This window comes from Salvelinus fontinalis, chromosome 27, assembly GCF_029448725.1.
Source record: "Salvelinus fontinalis isolate EN_2023a chromosome 27, ASM2944872v1, whole genome shotgun sequence".
Lineage (NCBI taxonomy): Eukaryota > Metazoa > Chordata > Actinopteri > Salmoniformes > Salmonidae > Salvelinus > Salvelinus fontinalis.
This window is the reverse complement of record NC_074691.1, coordinates 21399052-21414575: the sequence shown is the minus strand read 5'-3', so window position 1 is coordinate 21414575 and position 15524 is coordinate 21399052. Positions and strand designations below refer to the sequence as shown.

The 15524-nt window shown below is 41.2% G+C and overlaps 1 long non-coding RNA gene across 2 annotated transcripts in view; it reads right to left on the bottom strand.

The window, feature by feature from the left end:
* Positions 1-479: 479 nt before the first annotated feature.
* The window catches only part of LOC129825288 (uncharacterized), a 16253-nt gene continuing 1208 nt past the window's right edge, over positions 480-15524 (bottom strand). The window contains exons 2-4 of one of the 2 annotated variants that reach the window (XR_008754844.1): positions 14560-14640; positions 13827-13941; positions 480-13688 (exon numbers count right to left, since the gene is read on the bottom strand). This is a non-coding gene — a long non-coding RNA (uncharacterized LOC129825288). Of the gene's footprint in view, positions 13942-14559; positions 14641-15524 lie in introns of both variants that reach the window. The other variant, XR_008754842.1, reaches the window with a different exon arrangement.

Below are 15524 nucleotides of genomic sequence, written 5' to 3'. Positions count from 1 at the left end.
GGTTGTTGCCCTCCTACGGCCTCCTCCACGTCTCCTGATGTACTGGCCTGTCTCCTGGTAGCGCCTGCATGCTCTGGACACTACGCTGACAGACACAGCAAACCTTTTTGCCACAGTTTGCATTGATGTGCCATCCTGGATGAACTGCACTACCTGAGCCACTTGTGTGGGTTGTAGACTCCGTATCATGCTACCACTAGAGTGAGAGCACCGCCAGCATTCAAAAGTGACCAAAACATCAGCCAGGAAGCATAGGAACTGAGAAGTGGTCTGTGGTCACCACCTGCAGAATCACTCCTGTTTTGGGGGGTGTCTTGCTAATTGCCTATAATTTCCACCTTTTGTCTATTCCATTTGCACAACAGCATGTGAAATTTATTGTCAATCAGTGTTGCTTCCTAAGTGAACAGTTTGATTTCACAGAAGTGTGATTGACTTGGAGTTACATTGTGTTGTTTAAGTGTTCCCTTTATTTTTTTGAGCAGTGTATATATACACACTGAGTGTACAAAACATTAGGAACACCTTCCTAATATTGAGTTGCACCCCCTTTTGCCCTCAGAACAGAATCAATTCGTTGGGGCATGGACTCTGCAAGGTGTCAAGAGTTCCACAGGGATGCTGGTCCATGTTGACTCCAATGCTTCCCACAGTTGTGTCAAGTTGGCTGGGTGTCCTTTGGGTGGTGGAACATTCTTGATACACATAGGAAACTTTTACGAGTGGGAAAACACAGCAGTGTTGCAGTTCTTAACACACCCTGGTGTGCCTGTTGTATCTTGCAAAAATATTCCCAGTGTGAAATAGTTCCCATCCAAACGACTGTTGTGATTATGACGTCATGTTGTAACTTTTCTCACAGCGTGAAAATGTTCCCAATTCAATAATTAATTGCACGCGCGACCGTTGTGTGGATGGCTGAGCTTGCACCCCATAAAATTGCAATCATTCGATATAATCTAGAACTATTATCAGAAATCACGCCAGGTTCAAATCAACGTTTCATAACGTGGTGTAGATGTACTGTATTGACTGACACAATCACGCGAGATCATATTTCCAGCTTGGCCGCCAATGGAAGCAAAACGGTAATAGATAAATAAGTGAGCATTGCATTTGCAGCTCCTAAATTAATAAAAACATGTCACCTCTGAATGAGATCCGGCAACTCGTGGCCCAGCTGGCTATCTTGACTGACATTGCTAGCCCTCCAGCGCGTTGCAGTTCAACATGGGTGCATTCATTGCTAGGCTGCGGGCGCGTTGCAGATTGCTTCTTAATTTATGCGTGTATTACAACGCTTGAAAATGTAACATATCATAAATCGTTCTGATTATTTGATGATCTATTGGCCTCTAATTTTATTTTTTACAAATCCCAAATCACTATTGCAGGGCTGACCAACTCTGTTCCTGGAGAACTACCATCCTGTAGATTTTTGCTCCAAACCCAGTAGCAACTAACGTGATTCAGTTTATCAACCAGTTAGTTAGGTGCGCTAGATAAAGGTTTGAACAAAAACCTACACTCTCATTCAAACCCAGAATCCTATACTGGATTTCTCCAGACTTCCAACACAATTCAATGAGACAAGATTTGGAAGGATGGCCACGCAAGGCTAGTGTTGAACATTTCAACTAACCACATACTGGTGGTGTACCTGCCCAGTGTTGCCAACTCATTTTCAGGGTAAGTTGCTAGAGGCAGGCTGATTTGTTGCTAAAAGTTGCTAAATAACGTTGTGATGTCATTACGTGATAACGTAAAACTACGTCATTACGTAGAATACACAATAATGTTACTCAAAGTGACTGGCCATCTCGGCAAAAAATATGATTTGTCCAGGTACAGACTCCCACTCTTTTCTGTACTTCTGGCTGTACAATTTTGATTGACTCATGTTGATTTATTTTGTAAGTTTTGTTCAAGATCAAACATTCGTGACCAACTATATTCATTGGGTTTGGCTCATCGAATCCGTACTACTGCTGCTGCAGTCAGCCAACAATGATTTGCAATTTGTTGAAATTGCTGCTGGCCTGCTGCTGCCTGTTTTTTGTGTATTTTTTTTATTAACATCAAATCAATACAGAAAGTACATGAGGGAACACAAGTGTATATATAGATTATATACAATTGACAATCGAGCTAGGGGGTACAATATCACATTACAATTACACAAGCACCTTAAGGGACATACATACACTTACAATTCTAACAGCTTTTTGTTAGTAGAGTATTTAACTGTCTTAAAATACAGTTCAATTTCTTTTTGTAGGGTAAGAAATGTGTTTTTTTGTTTGTAAATTTACATTTATGTATATGAAATTTGGCCAAAAGAATAATGAAATTAATTACATAAAAATGTTTCAGCTTATTTCTATCGCATGTAAAGAATCCAAGCAGTAAGCAGTACTCCACAATTGTCACGCGGGACTGGGTGGGTGAAGAAGGAATCAGGCGCAGAGAGTTCCACTGGGAAAAAGTGCTCTTTAATATGGCACAAAATAGACAAGCCCAAACAACACAGGGCGCAGACAGAAAATATGACTACCCAAAACACAGGGTGTCAAGTCCTGAAAATAACCACCTCTACCTAAACGCACACACGTAACAAAAGACAATCCCACACAAAACAAGGGCGGGTACACGTCCTTAAAATAAGGAAGCTCATTAAGAACATACAACAGGACACAGGTGAAACTAATAAGACAAAACAAACAGACAAACGAAAAAGGGATCGCTGGCGGCTAGTAGGCCGGTGACAACGACCGCCGAGCACCGCCCCAACAGGCAGGGGAGCCAACTTCGGCGGAAGTCGTGACAACAATAGTGTAAAATCTTCATAAATGTGTTCAATTATAAATCTACTGATGTCTTGCCACAGTTCTCTTACATGAATACAATGCCAAAAAAGATGCAACACTGTTTCTGGGTGGTCATTACAAAAGGATCAATTTGAGTTGATGTTTTCCTTAAACTTCTTCATATAGTGGTTGGCAGGATAGTATTTATGAATAATTTTAAAGGAAACTTCCTTAATTTTGTTAACAAGTAGGTATGTGTGTGGCAACATCCAAACTTTTTTCCAACAGATATTATCAATAAATCCATTCCAATAAGGCATGACATAAGGTATAGATACAACATTCTGCTGAAACAAGGTTCGTATCGAATCTGTTGTTGAATGGACCAAAAGAGAAACAAATCTTTCCTATTGATGAGTCAACAGGGTCAATAGAAGGTAGGCTCTGAGGCTCAGGTCTTGACACGTTCCTGAATAACAGAGCAACACCTGAGGGAATGGCATCTAAAACAATTGCAAAATCTTTAGGTGTTACAGGGACCTTGTAAAGTGATAAGAATTCCTTATAACTGAGTAAAAGACCATCTGCATTAACCAGTTGGCTCACCAATAGGATATTATTTCAGAACCAATATTCTAAAAACAAATTGTATTTTTATACAATATATCCCGATTATTCCATATATAATATCTGTGTGGAGAAAAATTGTGTTTATAAATTAAGGACCATGACAACCTGCCGATGAAAAGCAGAAAGTTTCACTGGAATTTTGTCAATATTATAATTGCAAAACAACATTAAGTTAAGGCCACCAAAAGTAGAGAAGACATGATGAGGAATAAAATTCCAGATAGAAGTGGGTCTTCTTAGGAATTGTTTTATCCAATTGATCTTAAAAGTATTATTTAAAGTAGTAAAGTCCAGAAAATTCAGTCCAGCATTCTCATAAATGTTCATTACAACAGTTTTCCTAATGTAATGGGTACGGTTTCTCCAAAGAAAGGTGAAAAGCATCTGGTCTATCTCCTTGCTTATTTTACTGTCAAGATATAAAGATAGAGCGCCATATGTTAGTCTAGAGATACCTTCGGCCTTGGTTATTAGGACTCTACCTTTTAAAGATAAGTCCCTCTGTAGCTATTGATTTAGCTTCTTCTGGGTATTTTTAATAAGAGGGTTAAAATTTAGTAAGCCTCTAGACTTCTGATCCTTTGTAATGGTTATACCTAAATATGTAAGTTCTTCTTTTACTGGAATACCATAATATGAAGGTGTCACACAATTTTTGACAGCTATGAGTTCACATTTATTAATATTACGATATAGACCAGACGCTTTGGAAAAGGATTGCATCACATTGATCGATATGGGAATTTGGTTAGCGTCTTTCAGAAAAAGTGTAGTATCATCAGCCAGCTGGCTTATAATAATTTATTTACCAGCTATGGAAATACCTTGTACAGGACTACTATTTAAAGAATTTGCAAGAAGTTGGGTGATTAATAAAAACAGGTACGGGGAGATAGGACAACCTTGCCTAATTCCTCTCTTTAACTCAAATAGGTGAGGTGCCATATTTCAATTTGATAGAGAGTTTACATAGAGTCTTTTGCATAGAGAGTCTTAATAGCCTTACAGAAAAAATCCCCAAAGCCAAGTCTCTCAAGGGAGTGGAAGAGAAACTGATGCTCTACTGTGTCAAATGCTTTATAAAAATCCAAAAATAACATGAAGCTCTCCTCAGTTATTAGGTCTCAGTAGTCAAGTATGTCTAATACTAGTCTGACATTGTTAGAAATATGTCTGTTCCTCATGAAGCCAGACTGTGTTTCATCAGTGATTGCATCCAGGACTTAAGGCTAATATCTTATAGTCATTATTAAAAAGACAAATTGGACGCCAGTTATCAATGAGCAGCACTTCTTTTTTAGGCTTAGGTATCAGTGTTATTAACCCCTGACTCATTTTAGGAGGGAGAACATTGTTTTTAATACTCTCTAAAAAGACTTCAAATAGGAAGGGAGCTACTTGTTCAGGAAATCATTTGTAAAATTCTGATGTAATTCCATCAACACCTGGTGATTTATTGTTCTTTAGATGTTTGATAGACTCTATAATCTCTTCAACTTTGATGGGTTCATCACACTATTTAGATTCTATATCACTGAGAGTGAACATTATTCAGTGACTTAAAAAACATATCTGTGGATTCCTGACAGTACGTAGAGCTATACAATTTTCTGTAAAAATTGCTACAGTATTTAGCGATTCATTTTTGGTCATCTGTAATAACACCATCAATGTTTAATTTATGGATAGTGTTATTTTTAGAATGACATTTCTCAAGTCTAAAGAAATAGGATGAATTCTGTTCTCCCTCCTCAATCAATTTTTTCCTAGATCTAGTAAAGGCTCCTTCTGCTTTTAATCTATATACACTGCTCAAAAAAATGAAGGGAACACTAAAATAACACATCCTATGTCACGACTTCCGCCGAAGTCGGCCCTTCTCCGTGTTCGGGTGGTGTTCGGCGGTCGACGTCACCGGCTTTCTAGTCACTACCGATCCATTTTTCTGTTTCGTTTTGTTTTGTCTGTATTACACACACCTGGTTTCAATTCCCCTATCATGTTCCCTATATAACCCTCTGGCATTCATTTCTGTTCTGTCCGTGATTGTTTATTTCATTAGTGGTTGTTGTTTGTGCTTGTGTGTTTATTATATTCCCATTGTGGAATTTTTGCTTAAGTTTTGAGTAAACGCCGTTAATTTTGCTCAACACTTGTGTCCTGCGATTGACTCCCCTACATCTCTGCACACAACCCTGACATCCTAGATCTGAATGAATGAAATATTCTTATTAAATACTTTTTTCTTTACATAGTTGAATGTGCTGACAACAAAATCACACAAAAATGATCAATGGAAATCAAATTTATCAACCCATGGAGGTCTGGATTTGGAGTCACAAATCTGGAAAACCACACTACAGGTTGATCCAACTTTGATGTAATGTCCTTAAAACAAGTCAAAATAAGGCTCAGTAGTGTGTGTGACCTCCACGTGCCTGTATGACCTCCCTACAATGCCTGGGCATGCTCCTGATGAGGTGGCGGATGGTCTCCTGAGGGACCTCCTCCCAGACCTGGACTAAAGCATCCGCCAACTCCTGGACAGTCTGTGGTGCAACGTGGCGTTGGTGGATGGAGCGAGACATGATGTCCCAGATGTGCTCAATTGGATTCAGGTCTGGGGAACGGGCGGGCCAGTCCATAGCATCAATGCCTTCCTCTTGCAGGAACTGCTGACACACTCCAGCCACATGAGGTCTAGCATTGTCTTGCATTAGGAGGAACCCAGGGCCAACCGCACCAGCATATGGTCTCACAAGGGGTCTGAGGATCTCATCTCGGTACCTAATGGCAGTCAGGCTACCTCTGGCGAGCACATGGAGGGCTGTGCGGCCCCCCAAAGAAATGCCACCCCACACCATGACTGACCCACCGCCAAACCGGTCATGCTGGAGGATGTTGCAGGCAGCAGAATGTTTTCCATGGCGTCTCCAGACTCTGTCACGTCTGTCACATGTGCTCAGTGTGAACCTGCTTTCATTTGTGAAGAGCACAGGGCGTCAGTGGCGAATTTGCCAATCTTGGTGTTCTCTGGCAAATGCCAAACGTCCTGCACGGTGTTGGGCTGTAAGCACAACCCCGACCTGAGGACGTCGGGCCCTCATACCACCCTCATGGAGTCTGTTTCTGACCGTTTGAGCAGACACATGCACATTTGTGGCCTGCTGGAGGTCATTTTGCAGGGCTCTGGCAGTGCTCCTCCTGCTCCTCCTTGCACAAAGGCGGAGGTAGCGGTCCTGCTGCTGGATTGTTGCCCTCCTACGGCCTCCTCCACGTCTCCTGATGTACTGGCCTGTCTTCTGGTAGCGCCTCCATGCTCTGGACACTACGCTGACAGACACAGCAAACCTTCTTGCCACAGCTCGCATTGATGTGCCATCCTGGATGAGCTGCACTACCTGAGCCACTTGTGTGGGTTGTAGACTCCGTCTCATGCTACCACTAGAGTGAAAGCACCGCCAGCATTCAAAAGTGACCAAAACATCAGCCAGGAAGCATAGGGACTGAGAAGTGGTCTGTGGTCACCACCTGCAGAACGACTCCTTTATTGGGGGTGTCTTGCTAATTGCCTATAATTTCCACCTGTTGTCTATTCCATTTGCACAACAGCATGTGAAATTTATTGTCAATCAGTGTTGCTTCCTAAGTGGACAGTTTGATTTCACAGAAGTGTGATTGACTTGGAGTTACATTGTGTTGTTTAATAAGTGTTCCCTTTATTTTTTTGAGCAGTGTATATTATCCAGTTTATTTTGTAACTCAATTTGTTCCATCTTCTCCTCCCCCGAGAGGCCGGCTGGGGACCTCTGAGAAAGGGAAGTTATCTTAATGATCACCTTTTCCTCCTCAGCTCTTCTGGTCTTAGCAAGATTACTACCTCAAATGTAAAGCGCTCCCAGTTCTTGCAATAAGATTTTTCTTCACAAGCCCTTTCCCAAAAGTGTGAGAGCAGATCTTTAACCTCAAATTTAACTATATCATTATTTAATAATGAGCTATTTAGCTTCCAGTAAGATGCTCTGCCAAGGTTAGTATCAGGGGTAAATATTTTGATACCAATGTAAATGGCCCTATGGTCTGTGAGGGGAGTAGTGCAGATATTTGTAGTAACACACTCACTATCAATACATTTGGATATAAGCCTGCTGCTGCCTGTGTAAGAGCTGAGCGCCTGCTGCTGACGTCACTCACAATGCACTTTTGCAGCCAGGCACGTGTGTTGTTACTGAATGTGTGACAGAGAAAATCGTTTTTGTGTCATTTAGAGGGAAAATGCATGCATTTTAGCGTTTGAGTCTCTTTTCAAAAGTTGCTAAAAGTTCCAAATACATTTTTAAAAGTAGCTAAATTTGTTGCTAGGTGCTGTTTGAAAAAAAGGTTGCCAGGGTAGTCTGAAAAGTTGCTAAATTGGCATCACTGTTCCTGCCTGATTACATTGAAGACGTTGCATTGCATCAACCAATTGTTGTGCGCCACGTCATTGACTATCGGGCATTACATCACTATATCATATGATGTGGTTAGCTGATATGTTATGTGATGTGTTGTGTGTTTTGTTCTATATTTTTATTTTTAATCCCAGCACCCGTCCCCGTAGTTTGCCTTTTGGTAGACCATCATTGTAAATAAGAATTTGTTCTTAACTCACTTGTCTAGTTAAATAAAGGTAAAATAAACACCTATCCAAGCTTTGCGAGATCTGGCAGGTGTCTGAAATGTAGTCTGGCAGGAATGCCACCCATATGATATAGCGGTATAGCAATCTAATGCTCGACTGCGCAGTCGATGACGTGGCATGCAAATTATGTACTTTGTAACTATTGGTTGATGCAATGCATTATCTGCAATTTGGTCAGGGCCTGGAACATGACCCTAGACTAGCTGAATCAGGTATGTTAGGTTAGGGTTGGACTGAATACCCACCGGATGGTAGATCTCCATGAAGAGGGTTAGGTAGCTCTATTGTAACTTATGGGGCGGCAGGTAACCTAGTGGTTAGAGCGTTGGACTTGTAACCGCAAGATCGAATCCCCGAGCTGACAAGGTAAAAATCTGTTGTTCTGCCCCTGAACAAGGCAGTTAAACCACTGTTCCTAGGCGTCATTGAAAATAAGAATTTGTTCTTAACTGACTTGCCTAGTTAAATAAAGGTAAAATCAAAAATAAATTATGTAAGTACTAGGTTGTATTTATTGGTGTGGACTGTAGCAAAACTCCCTTTTGCAATGGAAAACTAAAAACATATAGGACAAGTTCAGGTAGTCCCTTGCAGTTTCAGTCCGTTTTCATTCTGTTTAGTGCTTAGTGAATACAACCCTGTACTGCCTCCAACCAAGTCCCAGGCTTTTGCGGACACACTGCCCCACGACGGCTCATTTGCACTTCTATACTTTCAGTTTTGTTTTTGTGTAGAGAGCAGTCTCCCGCATTGGCCGTTGACCGACCCAGATTGAACTTTATGAATTCAGACAGACTGCCTCTGCTCACATGAAAGATAAAAAGGAATGATGTGACGGACTGGTTGTGGTATCCCATCTCGTCTGTGTGTAGTGTCTTTAGATTTGTCTGTTACACTGGTCGCAGCAATACTTTATTGCCAAACAGAGTTGGTGGTAATTACTTTTGGTATAGCATGATAGGCAAAAACTCCCACAAAGTTTGAATTTATTAGTAGACAAGTAGAACATTTTAAGGCACATTATGAATTGCATAGACTCTTGAGTTGCAAGAGACAAAACAATATAGAACAGCAACATGAAAAAAAAAACATTATACAGCTGTGCCAGGAAAATAACTTTTCTGTCAACAAAACAAAAGAGCTAATCGTGGAGTTCAGGAGACAGCAGAGGGAGCACGCTCCCATTCACAGACGAGACCGCAGTGGAGAAGGTGAAAAGCTTCAAGTTCCAAGGCGTACACCTCAGTGAAAATCTGAAATGGTCCACCCACACAGATGACGTGGTGAAGAATGCACAACAGAGCATCTTCAACCTCAGGAGGCTGAAGAAATTTGGCTTGGCCCCTAAGACTCAAACTTTTTCAGATGCACCATTGAGAGCATCCTGTCGGGCTTTATCAGTGCCTGGTACAGCAACTGCACCGCCCGCAACTGCCCAACGCATCACTCGGGGCACACTGCCTGCCCTCCAGGACACCGACAGCACCCAATGTCACATGAAGGCCAAAAAGATCATCAAGGACAACAACCACCCGAGCCATGGCCTGTTCACCCCCTATCATCCAGAAGGCAAGGTCAGTACAGGTGCATCAAAGCTGGGACCGAAAGACTGAAAAACAGCTTCCATCTCAAGGCCATCAGACTGTTATATAGCCATCACTAGCCGGCCTCCACCCAGTACCCTGCCCTGAACTTAGTCACTGTCGGTAGACGTCTACCACACGGTTACTCAACCCTGCACCTTAGAGGCTGCTACCCTATGTACATAGACAGGGAACACTGGTCACTTTAATACTGTTTTACTAATTTCATATGTATATACTGTATTCAATTCTACTGTATTTTAGTCAATGCCACTCCGACATTGCTAGTCCTAATATTTCTTAATTCCATAATTTTAATTAGATATTTGTGTGTATTGTTGTGAATGGTCAGATACTACTGCACTGTTGGAGCTAGGAACACAAACATTTCACTACACCTGCAATAACATCTGCTAAATATGTGTATGCAAACAATAACATTTGATTTGAATATATCATAGAATCATGTAGAAGTTAAATGTATCTCTACCAGTATAGTCTGATGGCAGAATATAGGAAATGGTTGGAATGGCTTTGTCCTATAGCAGGTGGAACTGAGAAGCTGTGAACTGTCAGTGCTCTCTGAGTGGAGGGAGGTCGTAAAGGTGGTGCGATGGATCTCACATGTCTTTGAGGAGTAAAATTGTGGCTTCATATCTACATTCCGTTAAAGTCAACATCCATTGTCAAAAATGTAAGGGTAGAGCTGGGGAGCAGGGTGGCAAAATATAGCCATCTGCATTGTACTCACTTAGATATTATTGCATGGTCGGAACTAGAAGCACAAGCATTTCGCTACCCTCGCATTAACATCTGCTAACCAGGTGTATGTGACCAATAAAATTTGATTTGATTTTCAAGCTCCTTCTCTAGCTCTTTGGTGCAACTCACAAGTTAAACATCACCCTACTCCAGTACAACATACTTGAATACATACGCCCTTGTAATATTGTTATAATGTTCTTATCATCTATATACTGTATATCAGCACCATGTCACCAGGTCAAATTTCTGTTTGTTCAATGTTCTGATTTTACAGCCCATTGTTACAAGGTTACTTACCAAAAGAAGCAAAATCACCATGTCAATAACAACACAGTAACAGAACAATAGTGTACCGCATAAGCCAACATATCATGGAAACTACCTCACTAGTAAGTCCTAACAATAATCAGTGGAGTAGGCTTTTAGTGTGTTAATGGCTAAGGGCACAAAGCTTATACTGAAACATGCCTTATTGCATCTATGACTGGATGTGAATAATGTGAAGTCAGTATCATCTGCCACAGGGCTTGCCTTGTGTGTAATCTTGTATTATGCCTTTGTGATTTCTTAGCTGATTATGGTCCACTTCTCATATGAAGTCTGTGATATGAATACTGATCCATATATAACACTGAATTAAGATACAGTACCAGTCAAAAGTTTGAACAAACCTACTCATTGAAGGGTTTCTCTTTATTTTTACTATTTTCTACATTGTAGAATAATAGTGAAGACATCAAAACTATGAAATAACACATATGGAATCATGTAGTAACCAAAAACAGTGTTAAACAAATCTAAATATACACTGCTCAAAAAAATAAAGGGAACACTTAAACAACACAATGTAACTCCAAGTCAATCACACTTCTGTGAAATCAAACTGTCCACTTAGGAAGCAACACTGATTGACAATAAATGTCACATGCTGTTGTGCAAATGGAATAGACAAAAGGTGGAAATTATAGGCAATTAGCAAGAGACCCCCAAAAAAGGAGTGATTCTGCAGGTGGTGATCACAGACCACTTCTCAGTTCCTATGCTTCCTGGCTGATGTTTTGGTCACTTTTGAATGCTGGTGGTGCTCTCACTCTAGTGGTAGCATGAGACGGAGTCTACAACCCACACAAGTGGCTCAGGTAGTGCAGTTCATCCAGGATGGCACATCAATGCGAGCTGTGGCAAAAAGGTTTGCTGTGTCTGTCAGCGTAGTGTCCAGAGCATGGAGGCGCTACCAGGAGACAGGCCAGTACATCAGGAGACGTGGAGGAGGCCGTAGGAGGGCAACAACCCAGCAGCAGGACCGCTACCTCCGCCTTTGTGCAAGGAGGTGCACTGCCAGTGTAACGGATGTGAAATGGCTAGCTAGTTAGCGGGTACGCGCTAGTAGCATTTCAATCAGTTACGTCACTTGCTCTGAGACTTAAGTAGGGTTTCCCCTTGCTCTGCAAGGGCCGCGGCTTTTGTGGAGCGATGGGTAACGACGCTTCGTGGGCGACTGTTGTTGATGTGTGCAGAGGGTCCCTGGTTCGCGCCCGTGTCGGGGCGAGGGGACGGTTTAAAGTTATACTGTTACACCAGCGCCCTGCAAAATGACCTCCAGCAGGCCACAAATGTGCATCTCTCAACCAGCTTCATGAAGTAGATAACTACTGGATATTAAGTACAGTGCAGTAGGTGCCAAAGCAGCAAAGATTCAGTTCAGTTTTCATCAACAGTCTTATGGCTTGGAGGGAGAAACTGTCTCTGAGCATGGTGCTGCTACACTTGATGCTCTGAGACAGTTTGCAAGATGTTAAAGGAGCCAGATGTCTGTTGTCTTTGGCATCATTAAACTGAAGATGAATCTTTATCAAAAATGCTCTGTAATTATTATTACGTGATTAAACTACTTAATCATGTAACTGTAATTAACTAGGAAGTCGGGGCACCAAGGAAAATATTCAGATTACAAAGTTATAATTTTCCTAATATAACTTTCAGGTATTTTAATATCTGATCACTTAGTCTTCTGATTAATGAATTATTCTTTACCTCACGTTAGTCTCATTCAAAACGTCGTAAATTGTTGGTTATCTGCACGAACCCAGTCTTCACTATGAGTCATCAATTGTCTTCAAATAATTTATTTGCTAACTAAGTACTCACAGAAATGCATAACACAAACAAAGTAGATATGGTTACAAAGAAATGATAGGGGGATGTGCCTTAGTGGGCTAAACCGGCATGGCTGCTTGTTAGACAGGGACTGATAAGGGCGCCAAAGATAAGAGACACTACAAAGTTGATAATTATAACAATTGAAATGCTAATCCTTTGCACATGAACGCTCACTCATTCGGGAATAATTGCAATCAATATATATATTTATGCTCAGTGTGTCGTCGGGATCTCTGTTGAAAAGTTTGTTTCTGTTGGAGAGTTTGTCCGCCCTCTCTCTGTCGTGGTTAGAATGGATAGTTCAGAGTGACATTCATTCATGTCGTTATAGAATAGATGTTTCAGCGGTTGTCGGTCTTCGCGTTCAATGATACCGAATTCCTAGCTGCAGACTAGTAATTAATATCAAAGACTTGTTCTTATTCTGTCGGTATCGATAGTCTAAGAGTTTAACCACATGGGATGGTTAACAGATTCAGAAATCTACATAAACCTTATTTACCTCTATGATAGAGGTACTGGTCTCGTCTCGAACCCTTAGCCCCCTCGAAACCTTGGCCCTCTCGTTATCGAGGTAAGCTGGTCTGATGATAGAAAACCCGGATGGGGGTTTTATTCGGGAAGAGCAGAAAAGGGCCTGTCCCATGACGCAAGACCATAACTGTGATCATGGGTGGTCCTCTGATTTAGTTAAACTCCAAAGGGAATTGGAGTTTCCTTCATTAAACAGTCCAAAATCACATTACACAATTTCACAAACAGTTCCATCCTCACTCATTCATTTTATACAACAATTAGATGTATTGTATAAACAGCGTTATGGTAATGTGGCCGTATTGTCTCATGAGTTTCGCAAAATTGTACCAAACGGACCAGTTCGTAGCTGGATTCTTCACCGATCTTTTATACATTCTCCAGAACATAAATACTGTTCGGACCTCCAGTTCTGTGAGGTGGAAGAAATTCCTTTGTTCTCTCTATTAAAACTCACTCTCTCTATACTGTCTGGCCATGAGGCAGGATCTTCCCTAGGAATTTGCGACCTCTTCTGACCACAGCAGCCTGGGTGTGGGAGACAGAGGTAGGGGGATGGTGAATAGAAAAGAGCTGGTGCAGAGGGAGGGGGGAATAGTGCTCGCTGTACCCAAAGAGGGCAACGTCATGACATGTCTTAGTTTACAATTTTGATATAAGGCCTACCTCTAAAGTCAACAACAGTCAGAAGACGGTTGTACTGGCTGTGACAGTCATGGTCATCTTGTCTCCCCCACTCCCATCGTAGGCCCACCGGGACACATGGGATGAAAATCCCTGACTAAGACAGACAGACACACAAAGTTGTTGTAGAACAGACTACAATAGCTGCAGATTTGAAACTACACTATCAAGGGGATATTTCATTGCAGAAGTTGTTAGAAAACCCCAAAACCAACTATGTGCTTGGCACAACAGATTTTGTCACATTTCCCTAACTTTTATAGAAACTGAACTGTATGTACATGATCAACATTTTTGACTGGGAAGCATGAAGTTGACAGGTTTGTTGACATGCATTACCATTCATAACTCCAACTAGTGGAGAATGTTAAGAGTGCTGTGTGTTCTCACAGAAATATTTATCTGAGCCACAATCCCCAAGGGCCATACAGTAGCTCAGCCTCTGCCAAAACTACACACACAATGGAGTTGGGTGGAGGACATTCCAGCTCCACTGCAGGCATGTACAGTAGCTCCCTCAACATTGCTGCCTTCCTTTAATTTATTTTTCTGATGGAGGAGGTGCATCACTGCAGCTGGGCACAACTTCTGCTGCAGAAGGAACCAGCTCTGTTCTCCCAGTACTCCCTAGACTAGAGAGTAGTGACAATTGTTACTGAGTGGACTATCCTGGTTAAATTAAGTTGAACAGAACTGAACAGAGCAACTTTCTCACCGATCCAAGTTGACGTGCTATCACGCCTCTAGTCAGGTCTCTGTAAACCAGCGTGGCTCTTTTTCTTCTAAAAGATGGCATCTGTAAAGACAAACAAGACAATAACAACTAAGTTTGATTCATTCTAAATTAAGATATAATATTAATTACATTTAAATGATCTGATTACATATGACACATATTTACCAACTGTATCATACTGCATGACTAGTGGAGTTACTTTGCTTAAATGCAATTATTTTCTTATAGGGAATCTAAAAGGCAGTTATGGGTAGGAAGTTGTGCTTCGCATGGACATTAAGTAGTCTGAAATGGCTCCAGACAGGTGATGACATCTTTTGGCTTCAACAAGCATGGGACAGGAATATATTGGGCATCTTGGCTCATGGATGATTATAGTTGGAATTGCTATCATGTACAATCTAATACCTGCCTAGTCCAGCGGTTCTCAACCTTTTGGGGTTATTGTAGGCCCAATCACATCTTGCTCTGCCCATAGTATCCCCCATATCATATAAAATTTGTCTTTCTAAGTACCCTCTTTGGATATTGGTTCCTGGTTATATGAATGGTGTAAGCATTGGCTGGAGAGTTTAAATCCATGCAAGAAAGTGAACTAGTGCTCACATCGGTAAAAGTATGGAGATTCATGAGACAGACAGGAGACGCAGCAAAATTATTTAGACGCAGTTTAGCACCGAAAACGGTAAATGACACCGTGCCATGGTAAGCCGAAAAGACTGCTAATGCAAAATTGCAAATCCTTTTAAATTGATTATATATTCAGATCGAATTGCACTCAATAAATATTCTCCCCTACTATTGGTCATATTTGCGGGCTATCCAGAGGTAAACACGTATTTTTAAAATCATTACATTAGCTTTGTAAATCATGTAGAATATCTTCTAGTTTTAGTTACACGTTTTAGTTGCAGCACAATAAAAATGATCATTACCGCCACCAA